Source organism: Notolepis coatsorum (assembly GCF_963971535.1).
Source record: "Notolepis coatsorum genome assembly, chromosome: 3".
In the NCBI taxonomy this organism is placed as follows: Eukaryota; Metazoa; Chordata; class Actinopteri; order Aulopiformes; family Paralepididae; genus Notolepis; species Notolepis coatsorum.
The window spans coordinates 46,557,254-46,573,318 of record NC_140167.1 but is presented as its reverse complement, the minus strand read 5'-3'; positions in this window follow the sequence as shown (position 1 = coordinate 46,573,318).

Genomic DNA, 16,065 nt, shown 5'->3' with positions numbered 1-16,065 from the left:
TGACCTTATCTTGGTAACTCAGTGTTACGCGGACCACCTTTAAGAGCACCTGGGTGCCGCTGCTGCTAGCGGGGTCAATGTACATAACACTTGCCTTTGTGCTGCTGGATGGTGCAGGCTTTCTTCTGTTACTGTCGTGTAGGACATCTAGGTGGGCTCCGTCACACCGACTACACCTCTTCTTGAGGCGGCACTCGGCTGCCATGTGACTGCGCGCACATCGGTAACAGCGCCTGTTGGACTTTATCCATTGACTCACTTCTTCAGCGGTCATCTTCTTGAACAGGTCACATTGTGACAACCAGTGTTCCTTTTCGCAGTACGGGCACACCATCTTCCACTTCTCTTTCATCGAGGGGGTACTGTGGTTCTTGCTGCTCGGTACTGATTCTGATTGGTGCATGACAGTCACCGATCTTCGGCCATCGTTTGCTCTCCTAGGTCCCTCTCTGGAGCTTGGTGTGCTCCGCACGAACGTATCCAACCGTAGGCTGCTGACTTCTCTCGCCAGGAAGTCGGCTAGGTCTAGGAGGGATGGCTCGGGACCGTTAGGATCACGGTGGTCTCTTTGCCGCCTGAAGCGCTCCTGTCGGGCGGGCGGCAGCTTCTCTAAAATCCTCTCGACGTTCGAGTTTGCGTATAGTTCGTGCATACCCTTTTCTCGTTGCGCCCCCAGCATCCCTACCAGGGATTGTACTTTGATAGACAGGTCGTCTAGTGAGCGATTGTCTGTTGCTGGGGGTAGGCGGTCAATATGCCTTATCTCTTGTATTACGTAATCCCATATACGTCCATATCTTTGGTCTAGTGCTGCTAGAGCCGCTGTGTATGGGGTAGTAGAGGTGGCATAGGCCAGCGCTATGTTGTGCGCTCTGGGCACTTTCAGGTGCTTCAATAGGATAGCATACTTGTGGCGTTCATCAGCTACATCCACCATCATTGTCTCTAAGCACATCCGTAGCTCCGTGTACTGTGCTCGGTTCTCATGGGTGAAGTCTGGAAACGTCGGTGTGCCAATGTATGACGCCGTGGATGGCTGGCACATCGGTGAGCGTTGGAAGAGAGGCCTCCTGGGCGAGTCTCCTCTTACGCCTCTCGGTGGGCTGGTACCGGCAGGGTACCATGGCCCGCTGGTCCAGGTGCTATTCCTCGGGACTGGTCGTGCGTCATGCTCACCCGTGAATAGAGTCGGGGGTCTGTAGCGCAGAGCCGCGGGGGTATAGCCTGGGCTGTACTGGACCTCCTGGTCCTGTGGAGTAATGTGCTGCTGTCGGGCTTGACTCTCCTCTTCTCCCTCTTCTTCCTCTGCCAGGTCTTCTAGATCCTGTAGTCGTCTATTTAGTCTCTCCGCGGTGTCCGCCGTTCCTTCCTTGTAGCTGGGTCTCACTGGGACCAGTCGGGGAAGGAGTTCGGAGGGGGGTATAGACTCTCTCTGGTGGTCGGGCTCAGGGTCGCTTAATCGGTTAGGGGAGGGTGCCCTTGACCCGTGTCTTGACGAGGCCCTGGAACCCCTTGTGGAGGGAGGGGGTGTTGCCCTGGTGATCAGCTGCTCCATTAGCTGCGCTTGTAGTCTGTCGCGCTCGGCTTGTAGTCTGTCGCGCTCGGCTTCGCGCTTGGTGAGATCTGCTTCTCTTTGGGCACCGGCAGCGGCACGCTGGGTGTCGGCCCGGTCTCTTGCCATATTCTCTTCCGTCTGAAGGCGTCTCAGCTCCAGACGTATGCGCTCTTCTTCGCTCCGTTGCTGCGCTTGGAGGCGTTCTCTTTCAATGGTAGAATGTTCGCGCTCGCTAAGCGTCTGTGCTTGGAGTCGATCACGCTCCGTAGAGGCTGCTAGGCTGGCAAGGAACGCCTGTGCCAGCATCCTCTCCGCCTCGCTGGGGGAAGACGCTGGTTGAGGTGATCCGCTCCTGGCAGTACCCGTTGGGGATGCGTTCCCCTGCGGGGAGTCCTGGAGCTCTATCTCCTCGGCGCTCTCCTCATCTTGTTCCGTGCAGAGTTCCATCTCTGGAGGGTTGTCTTCCTCCCGGAGCTCTTGGGGGACTACTTCTTCGGTCTTGGCGGGGGGTAAAGTCGGGTCAGTTCCCTCCTGGTCCCCACCGTGAGCTTGGTCAGTTACATTAGAACCCACTAGGGCCTCTGTGGTCGGGGTATCCTGGTTGATAGGGTCGGACATAATTTTACTTTCTACTTTTACCGCGTTTACCGTTTGTAGAAGGCTAGGTAGTATACTGGCAGCGTAATCCTCTAAGTACTGAGGTGGCTGCCGTCTACGCTGCGGGCGTTCTACTTTAGGAGGACCGTTTCGTGGAGTGTTCATCATAGGCCATTTCAATATTAATACCACTATATTAATATTACACTAATTACCATCCGGCTCGAAGGACCAATTGTAACTGAGGGGTACAATTCCCTGACTGTATTGATAAGTATGGTATCATTAAACCACTACCGCTTTATGTACTTTAACTACTGGCCATACAGTACACGATATCTAAATATGATGAACACTTTCCCACAATGAAATCGGTTCCACACAAAGGTAATAATCAAATATTTAATATAGCAAAAGGTACATATGATATTTACTATTACATTTATGATTTGAATGCACTTGTAAGGCAAATGAGTACTCGTAGGCAAATCAACACTGAATGTCCAATCTCTGGTTACGCAGGAAGCAAGTATACAACCTGGCTCTTAGGGAATTAGAACTATGGTACACTTAATGATATAGCGGGATCTTCTGGAAGGGGTCCTCCCGGTTGTAAGCCGGTAGGGGGGGTAGGAGAGCCGTCGGTAGTAGACCGTCTGGTCAACGATATCTAGGGAGACTTCAAGTACAGAAGACAGTGCAGTAGACTCTTGATCCGCAGATGAATACACCTTGGTTCTCTTGTAGGCTGTAGATCCACAATGAAGAAGAAGCTAGGCGACCTCAGTCTCTCTGAGCGCCGACTCAACTTGACTCCTCTCGGGGGTAAATCCAACACTCACAGGCGTCGGCGATTATCCGCTCCATAAATCACAGTACCAAAGCAAATATATTCCAGCCGCATAGGGCTCAGCAGTCGTCGGGTAGGTAATCCAGTGTACATGTCCCTCGGTCCTCGTCTAGATCTCCTCGGATGAAGGCGCCATGTGGTCGGCCCAGCCTGGTTAAGACTCTAGATAACACGAGGAAGCGTTGGAGATGCTGGTCACTTTAGAACTCTAACCGCACGATGCACCATACACGATAGACTATTATTACTTAATAGAAATACGTCGCACTCGACGGTACAGTGCCAAACTCTGACAATTCAGCTATTAATTCGCACGAGGTCTCGATGCTATTCTAAGGCCAAACAGGCCATACTACACCGCACGCGGTATCGTGGGTGAGGCTTCACGTTCTGTTACTTAGTTGGGTAGAAGGGTAAAGGACTAAGAGTCTTCTACATTTACTTGCGCCATATTTATATGCACGGTGAACAAATAGTGCCACTCTCATTTCGGTAGTCGTATCCCTGAGCGGAGCCGGGGCTAGTACGGACATGTCTCGTCGGTACCTTTGAACTTGACGCCAGGGGCTGGCCCCTGGCGCCTGGTCCTTTTGTCCAATAAGAGAATGAACTATTATGGGCTATAGTAGGCTAAAGGGATATTCCGTGTATATGTACAAGGAATATACAAGGGATATCAAACGATATACAAATACTATTCAATATATATCAATAAATAAATATATATATTCGGTTTAATCTGATCCTTCGTAACAGTTTGTACAGCTCCGGTAGCCCTCTCATCACCATCACCATCATTAGCCCATCGCTTGGTGCTTCTCCTGCACTCTTCAATGCCGTCATGGCCTGCTCAGCTCTGATGACGTATTCGGTCACCGTCTCGGTGTGCCCCTTCCTCAGTCCTGTCAGTGTTATGTAGAGGGCCACTACTCAGGGTCTTCCTCGCCCGATGTAATGCTCTCTCAACACCCCCAGGCTTTCTCGGCCTTTGTCTTCGGAATATCAGCCCCAAGCTTGTGTCGTCGAGCAGTGGCGCTATCTCACAGTACGCGGCTGCGTTACGCTGGTCGTCCAGGGCTTGCTCTTCCGCCGTCAGTGGTCCCGTGGGGGCTGTCAAGATCGTCGCCTTCAGTCCCGCACCGTGCATGCAGCATAACATGCGCTCTTCCCAGAGCTCGTAGTCTGCTTTTCCATTGAATGAGGGCCATTTGCTCCTTCCCTTGGTCGCCATCCTCTTGGTTGATGGTAGGCGTAGCTTTAGCTCTTGTTGGCCTAGCGTCTAGCCACGCGGTGCTCCCGGTGCTAACCTAGCCTATACTTTAGCTAAGCTTGCTACCCTTATTATTTCGCACCGGCGTGATCTGGGCCCATAACCTGTTGACAGAATCTGGCTATGGGGCGACAATAATGTGGTCAAGAGGCATGGTTTCTATCTTTAGCCTTTGGCATGGTTTATTCATTCACATGTTAAACAGCAGTTCTAGAGTTCTCCTCTCACTGAGAGGCTGGTGGGAAAGAGGTAGAAGGGGAGGAGACATCTCTTTATATAGTCGCCACCTGGTGGTATCATGAGTGGCTCCGCCTAGAGCGCCCTCTAATGGAAACAGTTATATATGCAGTTAGACAGTTACTAGCAATCCTACATAGAACCTCTAACTTTAACACAGCCAAACTGATGATTACGGAGGAGAACGGGCATAGAGTACGCATGATGACTGTGTTGACGATGCTGAAAGGTACCTCAAGGCTAAGCTTACCTAGCATAGACTGCTAGCTAACAAACACCTCGTGGCTAATCGAACCTAGCACCGGCAGAAATGGACATGATTGTGACATACAAAATGCACGGCATTTTCTGAATCGAAATGGAGCAAATACCCCAAGGCAGGACGACAATGCCGAAAACAGATAAGCCTCTTTCTCAATGTATACCAGTGTTAGAATGACTTTATTGTGTTCATCAAGGTAGCAGACGATATGCAAGCCGTCTATAACAATGTGTACTGTGTATAATACGATTCGTAATACATTATAATTTCAGACTCTGGTCTCTGGACAAATACATATCATTGCAAAAAGATCTATCTGGAATATTCTGGGTTTATCGCTCAAATGCCCTGGGTCTCTTAGATCATTCTGGAACATAAAAATAGTCTATTGCACTAGTATACTCTACAACCTTCTAGAATATAAGGCACCATGACAACGAAGGCCTACAACTCTAACAATAAACATCCGGTGTGTATACACATAGCAGATAATCAATTGAATGAAGTTCAATCAGTCCTTAATAATACTTTAAAAATTAACCACACCTAAACGTATGAACACTACAAGGTTATTCTAACAATTTAAGTAATCACTCCATTGATGAAGTGACTGGCACATTGAAGCTCTAAAAGGCTCTGCTTTTCTATTTTATCTAATCTGTTAATTCGGTTCTAGTGGCTTCTCCACGTTGATAATTATTCTATCTCTCATTCCTTATCTATATCTTTCCTTTAATTTTTATTTTATTTTATTTTTTCTTCTCATTACTCTATTTTTTATATATATTTTAACTTACATTGTTCTTTTCCACTGTTCTTCACATTAAGGTGTCAATATTGCTCTACAATCTTTTCCTTTTTTCCTTTTTTCCTACACGTTAGTAGAGGGTTCAAATGAATATGTCGATGAAAGTTTATTCTCTTTTTTTATTTTTATTTTTTTGTCATTTATCACAATACTTCATTACAGTAAGGGAAGGTGCAAGACCAAAAGCGACATTCTATTGCAATAGAATGGAAATGTTAGATCCTATGGCAATTAGCATAGGAAGATTAGGATTACAATGCTCAGTTTGGGCAATCCGGTGGACTATGGGAGAAAGTCAATCGCGGAGGATGTGTTTTTGGAACACAGGCCTGTACGACTTTCTGGGTGAGGGGAAAATAGGGGATTTTTATTTGTATATATATATATGTTTTTAAGCTCAGCTCTCAACGGGACCTCATTAATTGGATGTACATCTATTGTAGCTTCGCACTCCAGAAGCATTACCAAAAACTACACAAAAACATGCATAGATTATGGCTAGTTTGAATATAATGGTATGGAACACCGGTGGGATAAACAAACAACACAAACGCAAAAGCGTGCTCACGCTGATGAAAAAAGAACATGTGGACGTGGCTCTATTAAGCGAAACGCACATTTTAGAGGAAGACATAAATACGTTAGCGGATAACATATACCATAATATTAGTCACTCTTCTTTTGTTACGAGAACTAGAGGGGTAGCCATAGTCGTCAGACGCAAATTAAATATCGAATTGAAAGGGGTATGGTCGGATGCTGAGGGGCGCATAACTATAGCTAGGATTATACATAATAACAGGAAAATTGCGTTGGCAGCGGTATATGCCCCAAATTTTTACGAAGTGGGTTTCTTCACTTCACTAACCGGAGAAATGTTAAACCATCCCGAGTACTCATATATAATAGGTGCGGATTTTAATGCCATTTGGAACCCAAGGATGGACAAAACTTACCTTGCCTTTTCCAACGAACAAAAAAATTCATCTAAAGCATTAAAAGATTGGTCAAAATCAACAGGGGTAATTGATTTATGGCGTTCACTTAATCCCATGACCCGTAAGTACTCCTGTCGTTCGGCGAGACACAACACACTATCCAGAATTGATTACGTCTTTGCATCCCAGAGAATATTTGATAAATATGAAGTGGAAATGACACCCAATGCGCTATCAGATCACTGCTACTTAATCCTGAAAGCAACATTTGGTACACTATCTTCCCGGGCCCCAAGATGGCGTTTTAATTCTATGCTGCTTAACAACAAGGAATTCATTACACAAATTAAAGAAGCTCTCACAGTATTCCTACGGGATAATGCAAACGCGGTGCAAGATCCCAGAATATTATGGATGTCGGTAAAGAGTATGATCAAGGATTTCACGGATAGATTTTCCTCCATATTGCGCAAAAATCAATGCACAAAACTGTCTGAAATGGAAACGCTTTACTCAACGCTTTTTAATTCTTTAAAATACAACAACTCTACTAGACTAGAAAACCAAGTTAACATTCTAAAGACAGAGATCAAAGCAATATACAGACAAAAATCGGAATTGCAAATACGCAGCACAAGACAACAGCAGTACTTCCAAGGATCTAAACCTAGTCACCTATTAGCCATGTGATTAAGAATTAATGCAAAATTTGCAGATATAACTGCCATTAGGAAACAACAAGCTCTAGTAACAGAACCCAAAATAATAAACGATACATTCAAAGAATTCTACTCCGATTTGTATAATTCAGAAACGACCTTTGATCAAGACAAATTAGACACATATCTTAATCAAATTACTCTCCCTAAACTTTCGGAGGATGACGCTAAACAGTTAGAAGCACCGATCACATTAGAAGAACTCAAGAAGGCCATATCCGGAATGAAAAACGGTAAGGCTCCGGGAATTGACGGTATCCCATCAGAAATGTACATTTCTTGCTGGGACATATTTGGACCCTTATTACTAAATATGATCTTATACTCAGTCAAAGAGGGAAGCTTCCATAAACACCAAAATATCGCACTCATTTCAGTTCTTCACAAAAAAGACAAAGACCCCACTGAGTGCGGTAGTTACCGACCTTTAAGCCTCCTCGGAACCGATGTCAAACTGTACTCTAAGATATTAGCCATCAGATTGCAAAAGCATATGACGTCTTTAGTTCATCCGGACCAAACAGGCTTCATAAAAGGTCGCCTGATCAATGATAACATAAGGCGAATACTGCACGTACTAGATGCAGACAAAGAGGACACCACACCTAAGGCGATGCTATCCCTGGATGCTATGAAAGCATTTGACAGGTTGGAATGGTCGTTTCTATGGGCAGTATTAGAAAGGATGGGGTTAGGAAAAGGATTCATTGATATGATTAAAGTACTATACAAGGACCCATCGGCCAGGATTACAACAGGCACATTCATCTCCGATATCTTTCCGGTATCACGCTCAGCCAGACAGGGTTGCCCTCTTAGTCCCGGACTATTCGATCTATCATTAGAACCTTTAGCACAATTTATAAGACAATCCCAACACATAGAACCAATAGTAATCAAGGGCACACAACATAAAATTTGTTTATATGCGGACGACGTAATATTGTCCATGCAAAACCCCAACAACACATTGCCGCATATACTCAAGTTGATAGAGAACTTTGGTGATTTATCGGGATTTAAAATAAATTGGCCGAAGTCGGCTTTTCTTCCTCTTAACATCAGTGCAAAAAAAGACACAACCCTCCCAGGTGCGATACCCATGGTCAAACATTTTAGATGCTTGGGTGTGGAAATATTTCCCACCATAAGACAAACGGTGAAGCACAATTACACAAAAATACAGAACAAAATCAAAGACGACCTGGACAGGTGGGCAAAACTTAAAAACTCAGTACAGGCAAGGGTATCAATAGTTAAGATGGATGTATTACCAAGAATCAATTTCTTCAGCTCAATGCTTCCGTTACCTCCTCCAGAGGGCTACTGGAAAAGATTACAAACCTCCACATACAAATTTATTTGGAATAACAAACCACCTCGCATAAAAAGATCCACCGCACAGAGAAATAAAGCAGACGGTGGCATGGCAGTTCCAGATTTTTTACAATATTTTAAGGCTTTCACATTAAGACCATTGAAGATATGGTTTGACCCCCAGGCTTTGGTATCTTGGAGAGAATTAGAAGAAAACATAGTAGCCCCACAGAGACTGAAAGACTAAACTTTCAATCAAGCATTGTGAGCGAGAATTTGGCCCAATAATTACCCATGCAATCAGAACATGGCGGGAAACACAAAAGAAATATCCTAACCCTCAAGAATGGCATAATCACACTCCCATATTCAATAACAATGCACTCTTAATGGGAAAACGCCCTATAAGATTCCCTATATGGGAAGAGCAAGGCATACACTCATTAGGGGATATTTTTAATAACCAGGGCCTCTGTAGTTATGTCGAAATATGCACAAAGTTTAACCTCACCGAGTCCACATGGCTTTTTTACATACAGTTACGACTTTGTCTGAGGTCTCACGGTGTTCCATTACTCATACCAATTGAACACCACAGATACCACAAATTTTTCTATGAAAGAGAAACATTGGGAGGTTTTGTATCAGGTTTTTATTATCAATTACTAACGTCCTCGTATGAAACCCTTCAACTAGACACTGTCTGGAGGAGGGATATACCAGACCTGGAAAATGACTTTGATTGGCAAGGAGCCTGGGCAAATGTCCGACTTACATCAAGGAACCCGGATCATCAACAAATCAATCTGAACTATATTCACAGGACATACTTGACTCCTATAAGGCTGTGCAAAATGGGGCTTAAACAAGACTCCAAATGCTCCCAATGTACAAATGGGGACGAAGGAACATTTATGCACATGTATTGGGACTGCCCACCAGTTAAGGCATTCTGGAAAGATGTGTCCCAACAATTATCAATACTCGTATCTTGGAATATACCTGTACACCCCTCGGTATTACTATTGAATGATGTTTTTGAGTTTGCAGTGAATCCACAACTAAAGAGATTGGTTTTATCGGGTATCACAGTAGCTAAAAAACTGATCGCATCACGTTGGTTTCAACCGGAAAAAATTTGCCGAAAAGTGTGGTTTCTTACATATCTCGATGTGATATATCAAGAAATATCTACAGCAAGAATTCTGGGTCTCAATGAATCCAAAATGTCAATGTGGTTAGAAGTGGTGGAGAGAATAAAAGCTAGCTTATAATGGTAGTGTCTGGTTAGGAGTGAGGGATAATGGAGGTACTATCCAAGAGGGGGTCCGGGAGGGGGGGGTTCGAGCTGGAGCATATGTGTGTAGGGTTTTAGAAAATAGGTATTAGGGGTATATTCTATACTAACATTTATATAATTGTAATTTCGCTGGATATACACTGTATACGGTTAAAATGTTATTATAGACTATTTTTGTTTTATCTTGTTTCTGTACTTGCATGTATTTTAACCACCTTTACTGAAAGTTTCATTATGCATTGTGTGTTGAGTACTGACTTTTAATAATTTTTGTTTTGCAATAATAAAAAAAATATAAAAAAAAAAAATGCACGGCTGAAATTACATTGTTTGGATTAAATTGTTTAGTCACAAAAGACTTGACACTTATACTTCATGGGGAAACATTAGTAACGTTAATTAGACAGATTTTTGAAAGATAATTTCATACTATTCAAATAGCCAACTCTGACCTTGTACCTAGGTAGGGGAGAGTGGGGTGAGTAGTTCCACTTTTTACTTAAAGTGCCTTTAAAGCAAGGGGATTACAGTAATGCCCCCAACTAAAATATGTACATATAGTTTAGGATGTTGTGCATCCCTGGGGACAATCACTTTGGATCTTAAATAAACTGTTTCAGAAATATAGCTTTAGAAAAAAAAGTGGTTTTGTGGCACACCTTGCCCCCGGTGTGGGGTAAATTGTGACATTAGAGAGAATACACTGGGGTAAATTGTGCCATTGATAATTTTATGTAAAACAGATCATTTTAATCTCAAAAGCGGTAAAAGCATCCTGCAGATCTTCATTTCCTTTCCAACCTGGCGTATAGTCTTCCCCTGTTGCACCTCTTTCACTGCTATTTCCAACTTCTCAAGAGGAGTTGAAACCCTGTCTGTCTTCCATTTGTATATCTGCGTGGCATGATGGATTTTGGTCTAAAATTAAGAATATCACATAGTTTTAGTGATCAAATGCAAGAATGCAATGTACAATAACAATAAAATACAATAAAGTAATATATAGAGAATATCTGGCACAACTTAACCCAGGCCCTTTGGCACAAATCACCCCAAGCCTACCATTTTGAAAAAAATGCATCCCCCAGCTGTTTTGAGCTAGCATCATGCTAACTGTATAGACTCATGGTGTAGCTTACTAAAGCACTAAAACATGTGTGAACTGTTTTCAAAGTTGTCTATAATTGTTCAAACACAGCAATCAAAAAACCTTGATCATACAAATTTTACTTTGGAGGGCAAACTTAAATGTGCTTACCTCTCAAGCCAGGTGTCTCCCTTCTCTGCAGGTTGAGTGAAATGGATGCCTCTTCAAAAATATGTTGTCACATGACCAACTTCTTCTATGGTTTTCTAGATAACAGGGGTGGAACTACATGCCCCTTGGCACTACTCACCCCACTCTCCCCTATATGCCTTTTTCTTTTTCTCTTTATTTTTTACATGTGATTCTCTATGCACGGTGAACTCATTCAAGTTGCACACGCTCCTTTTACTGTTTGAAGGTCTCAATACAAATAGACCGGACCAAATTTACTAGATAATGAAGGTTTTATATACATGTTTCAAGTGTACTCAGTGTGCTGAATGAACCGATTCAAGATGCACACGCTATATTTTACCGTTTGAAGGTGTCACAGTGTCAGGCCCTCTAGCCAAAATGTCTGTTTTTCTCTTCTTTTCATATACTGCAGAGTCAGGACAGGCAAATAGACTGGACAGAATTGACTATATAATGAAGGTTTATATATACATTTCAATTTACTCAGTGTGCTGAATGAAACGTTGCTCCCACATGACTATACATATAGATAGACTAGGTTCAATTGATTAGACCAATTAATCAGATAAGATAGATTAGGTAAGACGATTAGACTTATGCATACGTATTGGATACATATTTCTAAACTACCAAATGTGGCTAGCCAAATTATTTTTCTATACATATCTTTGGTACACATTAATACCTCTGAGTCGTGAAGCCCTTGTAACTGTATAAACCTCTTAATTACTATTATTTTATTTAGATTTCTATTTATTTTTATCCTCTTTCTCAACTTTGTCAAGGTTTCACAATTACTATCCCCTGGCTACAATGGGTGACTCCTATACTTTAGAGTCCTTATATGACAGTAGGGGCCAAAGACGTTCTCTTTAAGCTATTATACTGTAGGTTGGAAGCAAATTTTGCTTATGTTCACTTAATGATAAGTTAATCAATGCTCGCTGAGTGCACCTCAGTTTAATTTTTACTTTTACTTATAATTAGGCCTATACTATTTAGTCATTCATTCAAACCTTTATTTATTCTCAAAAAGGACAATTGAGGAACAGCCAGTGCCCAAACACCCCACACATCTATCCCCACCACATCGAAGACACGACCGAAGGAAAACACAGCCCGCATGCCACTCACATCGCCATGCATGGCGACGGGCAACAACTCCAAACACTCAAGCAGACAGACACAACAGCGGCAAAACAAGAAGACATGCAGGACCACGGACGATCCGAGACGACACCGGGACCCCCGGGACACCCCAAAACACAGCAGAAGCCGCAGCGAGCCCCCCACGCAAGGAATTCCAAAAACGCCAGCGAACCGAGGGAGCCCAACGATGAGAACCAACCAAAATCCATCAAGCAAGAGAACTGCACCAAACTCCAAGAAAGGTCCGGGAAAGGTCCAGCCGAAGCCATAGGCTCCAACCAACCCCCCCAGACCTCCCCCAGAGCCGAACACCAGTCCCCAACACTGAACTCCCCCAACCCACTGACACCCCAGGGACCCCCCACAAGAACCCAGCACAACCCCCATCCATAGCACCCCAAATGTCCCAGTGCCATCTCAGACCACCCATAATGCTACATGCGCCCCCATCCAACCACCACCATGTTCATGATCCGCCCAAACAACAACCAGAAGCCGCTAAACTTCCCCTGTGTTATAGGTAGTTTTATCTTCAGTGAGAGCTGTGAAAGTGGCTTAAAAGTCGAAGGGGCAGCATTTCCATAGTGCAAGACAGATAGAAAGACTGCTTCAATAACCCTCTTTTTACACATCATTGGGAAACTAGATATATTCCTGTACAGGAAACCAATTTTTACCTCAATTTACTGGCAAGGTTGTCTATATGATATTTAAACCAAAATGTATCATCGAGCCAGATTCCAAGATATTTATATTTAGTTAGTTACCCTTTCTATGTCGGACCCATTTCTATGTCAGACCCATTTCTAGTCGATATATGCAAACTGTTGTGATCAATATTTCTGGCCCGAGAGATGACCCTGAATTTAGTTTAAGGCCTATAAACTCATCTTGCAGAGCATTAAATGAATGTTGTAGATTGTCAGTAGCTATATGTACAGAATCCGTGGTACAGTAGATAATTGTGTCGTCCGCATATAAATGAGCTTGACAAAATAATATCATTAATATAAATATTAAATACAACAGGCCTAGTGTAACGGAGGTCCGTGAGTAATATCCACAGGTTCGAAACTCCCTCGGGCCATCAACATTTAACACAACGCAGAAGGAGTAACATACGATCGGTCATACTAGAATCGATCCTTGTGGAACACCTTTTGTAATGGGTAATAATTCTCACTGGATTTTGCCCACTTTCACGCATTGGTTTCTGCCTGATAAATAGCTCCGGAACCAACTCTAAACAATTTCATCAAAACCAATACTGTACAGTCTATTCAACAGAAGAGAATGATCAACCGTATCGAATAGGGCAGCACAATATAACGATGACATTGCAGGATTTCTGACAGCCTTGCCATTGTTGTGGAATATTTTAAATGGGTCAAGACAGTGAACTGTAGAAATTCAGATGAGTCCAATTGTATATAAAAATAGAACATAGTTTATTTCTGTTTGTGTGGCCACAGAAAAAGTATCCTCAGTTTACAATCAGAGACAACACATGAGCGTCTGGCCAGAAATTGAGAAAGAGCTCTGGTCAGACTTACAATTAAATCAACAGTTTGGAATGACAAATTAAAACAAAGATGACAAAATTTAAACAAAGATTTCATAGATTGATATGAAACAAAAGACAACAAAGAAAAGGACAAGATGACATATTCTAAAACAAACTGTCCTGGGCCTTGGTCGTTGTTTGAAGAACACTGTTAAGACTGTCGCCCTAGTGTCTGATAAACTGTATACTGTATATATATTACTAGTCAAGGCTGTACAGAGAATATTTAACAAAGCTATGAACATGCTGTCTAGAGTACACTGTACACGAATAGGCCCAGTAAGCTGTACAAATGATGTAATAGGATGAAACATATCATATTTTCCATAACAAGCATCATAAGCCAAGATACAGACCTCATTTCTGACCTGAGCATCATAAACCAAGCTACTTGGTAGGTATAAACCTGCTTCTTGGCACGTGGGCATGCTTTCACCATTAAATGTCTCTCTGCTGGGGCATAAATACATGGAGCACACCTGCCCCTGGGCCCCTGGTATAAAGGGGCCCAAAGAGGTTTTCAAAATGGCACAGCCATATCCAGATAACATCCTGCCTGCTCCTGCTAGACTGTGCTTTTATTTATTTATTTTGTAGTTTTCCATGCAATTTCTACACCCACCATTCTGGCATTCAATGTATGACTGGCAGACACTCATTAATATTGGATTACAGAACATCCTTTCTGACCTTCTCACTGACGGCGCTGGCACACCGCACAGCCCGAAGCGCCGGGATCGGCAGCCAATTTATTTTCGGCATCCTTGTTAACAGAATACTGTTCAGACCCGCCGCGCCACGACCAGCTTGCGGGCTGCAGATTCAGATTCAGATTACTTTATTCACCATAATGAATATACAAATGGCCATGGTTTCCCCACGAGCCAATCAGACATGTACCAGATTGGAAAACCAAAACCAAAACTGGATAAACAAGCACGTTATTGTGGTTTTAATATGTAAATTACAATATAATATAATATAATAATGAATAATAATAAATATTATATCAGTGAAGGTACAGATGAAGGGTACGATGTGCTTTGTCAATAAAATCTGTTTGATTTGTCAAATACATTTTATGGTTCAGCACCAATTTTGATGTTGCATTTATACATTGTTATTTATGTATTTATATTATTATTATTATTATTATTATTATTATTATTATTATTATTATTATTATTATTATTATTATTATTATTATTATTATTATTATTATTATTATTATTATTATTATTATTATTATTATATCATATATATCATGATCAAACCTTTATTTAACCAGAAATAAAAACCCATTGAGACAGAGGTCTCTTTTTCAAGGGTGATCTGGCCAAGAAGGCAAGCACAAATTATGTCAATATACATAACAAAGCACAATACACATACAAGTTTTCAGTAGACTACCATACAACCGAAATTAAAAATTAAAAATTAAATTCAGCATAAGATGTGCCCAGAAAAGCGGCAATTTTTTTTAACTTGAACTTGAGGACTGCATACTTTTTTTTGAAAAGCTTATCTTTATACTTATAGCACATGCATAAGCCTGGTCTCTTTTGAAAGATAACATTCTGAAGTTTCTTACACAATAAAGAAAAATCACTTTTAGTGCTAATGAAATAGAGAAACATAGGTCTGAACTTGAGTTGAACTTGAACTTGTGTACTCACGTTTTTCTGTAGTAGTTGCAATATCCAATTATTATATCCGAAAAAGCTGGAAAACACTGTCTTGTGTAGTACAGGTCCAAATTTCATAAAAATTCGTTCAGAAATGGGTGATTAACACATTCCTTGCCAGCCATTGTACCCATCATTGTACCCAGTCTGCCAGCGCTATAAGTCTATGGAGTGGCTCACCTTCTTTGCAGGGCTATAACTTTTAAAATGTTATTGCTATATTGACATTACTATGGCCCATTCAACATCGATTATCTATCGTTCAGGATGTGGGAACGTTATACTTTTTCATTCATACAAAAATACCTTCTAGAATATAAGTATGTTTTTATCGTTTTCTGCAGTAATTCCTAGAACGTGAGTTATAGGCCTAAACGCATATATAGATTATCGATTCAAGTTTCAAGTTTCAAGTTTCAAGTTTCAAGTTTCTTTAATAGTTGTCATACAGAAGTACAGAATACTTTTATACAAAATGCTTCTTACTGTTACGCTCCAGTAAGAAGCATTTTGGCGTTTCTTCCCTATACAC